Source organism: Callospermophilus lateralis, chromosome 20 (assembly GCF_048772815.1).
Source record: "Callospermophilus lateralis isolate mCalLat2 chromosome 20, mCalLat2.hap1, whole genome shotgun sequence".
NCBI classification, from domain to species: Eukaryota; Metazoa; Chordata; class Mammalia; order Rodentia; family Sciuridae; genus Callospermophilus; species Callospermophilus lateralis.
Genome location: NC_135324.1, coordinates 3,601,937 through 3,607,982, shown reverse-complemented (window position 1 = coordinate 3,607,982; position 6,046 = coordinate 3,601,937).

The window sequence follows — 6,046 nt, the reverse complement described above, 5'->3', positions numbered from 1 at the left end:
TCTCCTTTCTGTCTTCATGTGGCAGATTGCACTGATTTTCTTTCTTCTTTTTTTTTTTTTAAAAAAAAAACATTTGTTGGAGCTGTGGCTGGACCTGTATTTTAATCATTGATTTTTATGTGGTGCTGAGATTCGAACCCAGGGCCTCCCACAGGCCGGGCGAGCGCTCTGCCACGGAGCCACGACCCCCCAACTGGTTTCCTGATATCAAACCCTCTTCTCTCTGTTAGGAGAAACCTTACTTCATCATGAAGTGTTATTTTTTTTTTTTTAATTAAAAAAAAATGGATTTTTTGGGCTGGGGCTGGGGCTCAGCGGTAGAGCGCTCACCTAGCACGTGGGAGGCCCTGGGTTGCATCCTCAGCACCACATAAAAGTAGATAAATAAAATCAAGGTATTGTGTCCAGCTACAACTAAAAAAATTAAAAAAAAAATATTTAAAAAAAATGGATTTTTTATTTTAAAATAAAAATAGAGATTTTAAAAAAAAATAAAAATGGGTGGCTTAAGATAAAAAAAAATCATTTTAAAAACTACTGGATTCAGCTCGCTGATATTTTGTTCAGAATTTTCGTATCGATACGCGGAGGCGCAGTGAGCAATGAGATTTTCATTTTCTTTCTTGGTATGTTTTTATCTGATCTTGAGGGTATTGTGCTCTGTCTGGGCGACGGAATCCTGCAGACCACGGAGACCCGGTGAACTTCAATCCCATCGATGAATTTCATGAATAGAAAAGAAGCCAAATACGGAAAAAATGTATTCCTTAGGGCTGGGGCTGGGGCTGAGCGGTGGAGCTATCACCTGGCACGTGCAAGGCTGGGTTTGATCCTCAGCACCACAGAAAAATAAATAAATAAAATAAAGGTATGGTGTCAACTACAACTAGAGAATAAATATTAAAAAAAAAACAAAAACAAAAACATTCAGACTGGGGATGTGGCCAAACACTTGCCTGGCATATACAAGGGCCTCGGTTTCATCCCCAGAACCTCAAACAAAACCAGGAACAAGCCCGGTGTGGTGGCCCACGCCTGTCATCCCAGAGGCTCGGGAGGCTGAGGCAGGAGGATCGCAAGTTGGAGGCCAGCCTCAGCCACTTAGCAAGGCCCTAAGCAGCTCAGGGAGACCCTGACTCTAAATAAAATACAAAATAGGGCTGGGGAGGGGGCTCAGTGGTCGAGGGCCCCTGGGTTCCATTCCTGGCACCACACTTCCCACAGTGACTTACCTGGTGGTGGTGGGGCCGGCCCCAGGGTCTCCTGTGTGCCAGGCGGGTGTTCTACCCCCGAGTCACCCCCCAGTCTCCCACTCTTGATGTCACCCAGGCTGTTAAATATGGGTGGCTCTCCATCCACGGGTTCCCGGGCCCTTCTGCTGTGTCTGCCCATCAGCCTGAGCTGTCCGTGGGGAGGGCTCCGTGGCCAGGTCTCCTGGGCCAGGCCACATTTCATTAGCTGAAGTCAGAGGCCAATGGCACTGCATGCTGGGGACGGCGTGGACACCATCGGGTCCTCGGATCTACTGGCCATGGCTGTCCACAATACCCCTTCTTAAAAAGTCTTCGTCAGCCCTCCGAAAGCCCAAGAAGTAAAATCAAGAATCAATAAATGGGATTTTATCAAACTAAAAAGCTGCTTCACAGCAAAGGAGGCCACCAAGAAGGTGAAGAGAGAACCCACAGGGTGGGAGGTGACCTTGGCCGTCTGCACCTCAGTCCCCAGGACACACAAAGGACTCAGAAAACACCAAAAAAACCCACAAAAACCCCAAAACAAAAACAAATAACCCGATCAATCAATGGACAAAGATACTGAACAGGCACCTCACAGAACAAGAACTATGAACAGGGGCCGGGGATGTGGCTCGGTGGTAGAGCGCTCGCCTAGCAGGTGTGAGGCGCTGGGTTCCATCCTCAGCACCACATCAAAAAAATAAATAAGATGGAGGTATCATGTCCATCTGCAACTAAAAAAAAAAATCAAAAAAAGAAATACGATTGGTCAACAAATATTATGAGAAAATGTTCAACATCGCTAGCAATTAGAGAAATGCAAATGGAAACGACCGTGAGATTCCACCTCACTCCACTCAGAACGGCATCCGTCGAGAATACAGACAACAGTGACTGTTGGCGAGGACGTGGGGGAAAGGCACACTCAGACATGGCTGGTGGCACTGCAAATTGGTGCCACCACTCTGGATAGCAGGGTGGAGATTCCTCAGAAGCCTTAGCATGGAACCACCATGTGACCCAGCTGTCCCACTCCTTGGTTTATACCCCAAAGACTTAAAAGCAGCACACTACAGGGACGCAGCCACATCAATGTTTACAGCAGCTCAACTCACAATCGCCAAGTTATGGAACCAACTTAGACGCACTCCAACAGATGAAGGGATGAAGAAAATGTGGTATACATCCACAATGGAATACTATGCAGCCTTAAAAAAGAATGAAATCATAACGTTTGCCAGTAAATGCATGGAACTGGAGACTCCCACGCTAAGTGAAACTAACCAATCCCCCCCAAAACCAAAGGCTGAATATTCTCTCTGATATGCAGATTCGGACTCACAATAGGTTGTGGTGGGGGGGAGTGGAGTTTCACCAGATTGGATGGGGCGGAGTCAGGGAAAGGGAGAAGGGACGAGACAGACTGTGGAATAAATCAGACATAACTTTCCTGTGTTCATATACAAACACACGGCCAGTGAAACGCCACACCATGTCCAACCACAAGAATAAGAAGTCATACTCCATGTGTGCATGATATGTCAGAAAGCACTCTACTGCCATGTATAACCAAAAAGAATGAATTAAAAAAAAACTGGAAGTCTTTGTTATTTTCTGTTTATCAAGCTCGCGTATCTTTCCAAAGTCAAGTTCATTATTCTGCTTAAAGGACCAGTTTTGGGTTTTGTACAGCTTCACTATTTCATTAGTATCCGCAATTCTTTGGATTTATTTATTCATTTATTTTTATACCAGGGATTGAACTCGGGGCCACTCAACCACGCACCCTCATCCCCAGCCCTATTTTATATTTTATTGAGAGACAGGGTCTCACTGAGTTGCTTAGGGCCTCACCAAGTTGCTGAGGCCGGCCTTGAACTCGAGATCCTCCTGCCTCAGCCTCCCAAGCCGCTGGGATTCCAGGTGTGCCGTTTGGATTTATTCCGTTGCAACCTCTTTCAACTCCACAAATTGACTGCTTGACGTTTTTAGCCTTTCTGGGGTCTTGAAGAATGTTCTTTTCTAGACACAGGTCTAGCTGCAACCCACAAATTCTGACACACAGAGTTTTCATTCCTATCGGTTCTAAATATTTCTAGGTTTCCTTTGGATTTTGATTTTAACCCGAGTCCTACTTCGTAGTAGTGCTTCAATTTGCATAAACACAGGGTGTTCGGGCGTATCCTATTATTTATTTCTAACTTGCATCTCATTTGGAGAATACAAGGAACGGAACAGACACTTCCCAGGAGGAGGAGGAGGAATTAAAGGAATCTAATTTATGGCCTGACACATGGCATCCTTTTGAGAAAATCCCCTATGTTCTCAAGAAGAACTGTGTTCTCCATTCACCCGTGTTGTGTAATTTGTATCAGGATTTCACTCCTTAAAACAAACAAACAAGGGGCTGGGGCTGGGGCTGGGGCTCAGGGGTAGAGCACTTGCCTAACATGTGTGAGGCCCTGGGTTCAATTCTCAGTGCCACATATAAAGTTAAAATCCATTAGTGACCAAAAAATATTTTTAAAAACCCTCCTGAGTAACCTTTGTGGATATACCACCATCTGTTCATCTGTTCAGCCGCTGATGGACATTTATTTCCATTTTATGATATTGTAGATGATGCGTCAGTGAACACTCGCGGACAGGTCTTTGTGAGAGTCCCTGATGTTTTGGTTGGAGAGTTTAACACATTCACGTTTATTATACTGCTTCTCACTTTGGGACTTATTTTTGTCACTTACTTTTACGGTTTTCTCCCCTCTCTACTTTCTTTCCTTTGGATCGACAGAGATGCATTGGTGGCCACAAGGTTATATATTCTATTTTTGTTTTTATGATGGCCACCACTTAAGATCAGCTTGTTTTGCCTGTGTGTCCCTACCGACTCTTCCACGCATCGGTATCCGCACTTCTTCCTCACAAGCTAAACACCTGACTTTCTCTATTCCTACCCTTCAGTTCTTTAAAATCGCTCCTCCATTCTCCTGGCACCCAGCGTTGCTATGAAAACTCTGGTATCAGTCTTGTCTTCCCCTTGTGGCTTCTTTTCTCTGGTATTTTCTAGAATGTTCTCAGATTGTACAGAAGGGGATCTGCAGCCTGTGTCTCAACCTGGCTCCTTCACCTGGTCATGGGTGAAGTGGGCTTTTATAAGAAATCATCAGTCATCTTCCAAAGTCCTCTTACCCTGTTTTACACCCCCGCCACAGAGGAGGAGAGCTCTAGGTGCTTGGCTGACGCATTTGGCCTTTTCAGTTCACGTTTTAAAGTCATTCTAATAGGTGTCTAGTGCAACGCCACTCATGGCTTCAGTGTGCATTCCCCCCAAGGCTGATCATATCGGGCATCTCATCCTGTGCTTCTTTTTGACATCTCTACAGCGTCTTTTGCAAAATGTGCAGATATTTAGTCCATTTTTTTTTAACTGAGTTGTCTTTTTGCCTTGAAGCATTCTCAACCTGCTTTGGAAATTCATTTTTCTCCCAATTTGTGAGCGCTTCTGAGATTTTCTTAAAGGTGTTTTAGATTTTTTTTTCTATCTTCCAGTTTTTCAAAAATTTTACTTGTTGATGGAACTTTTATTTATATGAGGTGCTGAGGATCGAACCCAGGGCCTCCCACATGCTAAGCAGACAGGACGGGGTTTGGGGCCCTGTGACCCCAGCTCCACCTCCGCATGGCAGGATGGAGTTGGGAGACTGGATGTGGCACCAGGGACCCCCTGATAATGCTGTGTACCATCTGGTCTCCCTTTCTTGGGGTTTTATTCTCCTTTTTTATAAAGTGAGGACTCAGTTACCTAGATCCCCGGGATTTCCTTCCTGTTTAAATTTTCTCTGATGCAGAGTCGACTGTGGGCAGCCTTCCCCTCTCCTGGTCATTTCCCAGAGTCTTGTCAACAAAAAGAACTGGTTGTGTTCCCCCTTCAAGCCCCCTCCCGTCCTCCCCAAGATGGCCTGATTCAAAGGAATCTCTGGAGAGTGGAAGTGCATGGCACTCGGGCCGGGCCACCTCTCCCACAGCCCTTGCAGACATCACAAATCGATCACAGCACCGTGGAGTCGGGTGGATTCATTTTGTGCACCCCCCAACGCAGGCTGACCATGGGGGCCGTGAGTCTTCAGATGCCCCTTCCTTCCCTGCTGGTACAGAGAATGCCCTGCCAGGCTTCCTCATAATCCCACCCTTCATTCCTCCCAGGAGTCTTCCTGAAAACGGAGTCACACAGACAAATGGGCTGCTCATGGGAGGCAGAGATGGGTGGTTAACTGGTAGTGGCTTCCTGGGTCTCCTCACTGGGGTGGATCCACCCGACTCCACGGTGCTGTGATCGATTGGTGATGTCTGCAAGGGCTGTGGGAGAGGTGGCCTGGCCCGAGTGCCATGCACTTCCACTCTCTAGAGATTCCTTTGAATCAGGCCGTCTTGGGGAGGATGGGAGGGGGCTTGAAGGGGGACAAAACCAGTTCTTTTTGTTGACAAGATTTTATCACTCTGGTCATTGGCATCCTGCCTGGTTTGTGGGGGACGCTGTTGAGGGGTGAAGCCTCCTCTCTCTCCATCCACACAGAAGAAGGACGCCCCTTCTCACCTCCTCCCCAGGGGACAATCTGATCATGTATCTCTGGACATTTGCTGGGTCCCTTTGGCTGGTGGGAGGCGTCCCTGCTCACAGGTGGCTCTTTTGCCCCTTTTCATGTGGCAAGAGCCCTGGGGAGGGACAGGCCCTGACCCCATGGGCCCAGGCAGCTGCAGATGTGCACACAGAGATGGCCTGGGGCACCCAGGTGGGCACCGCGGCTCTGGGG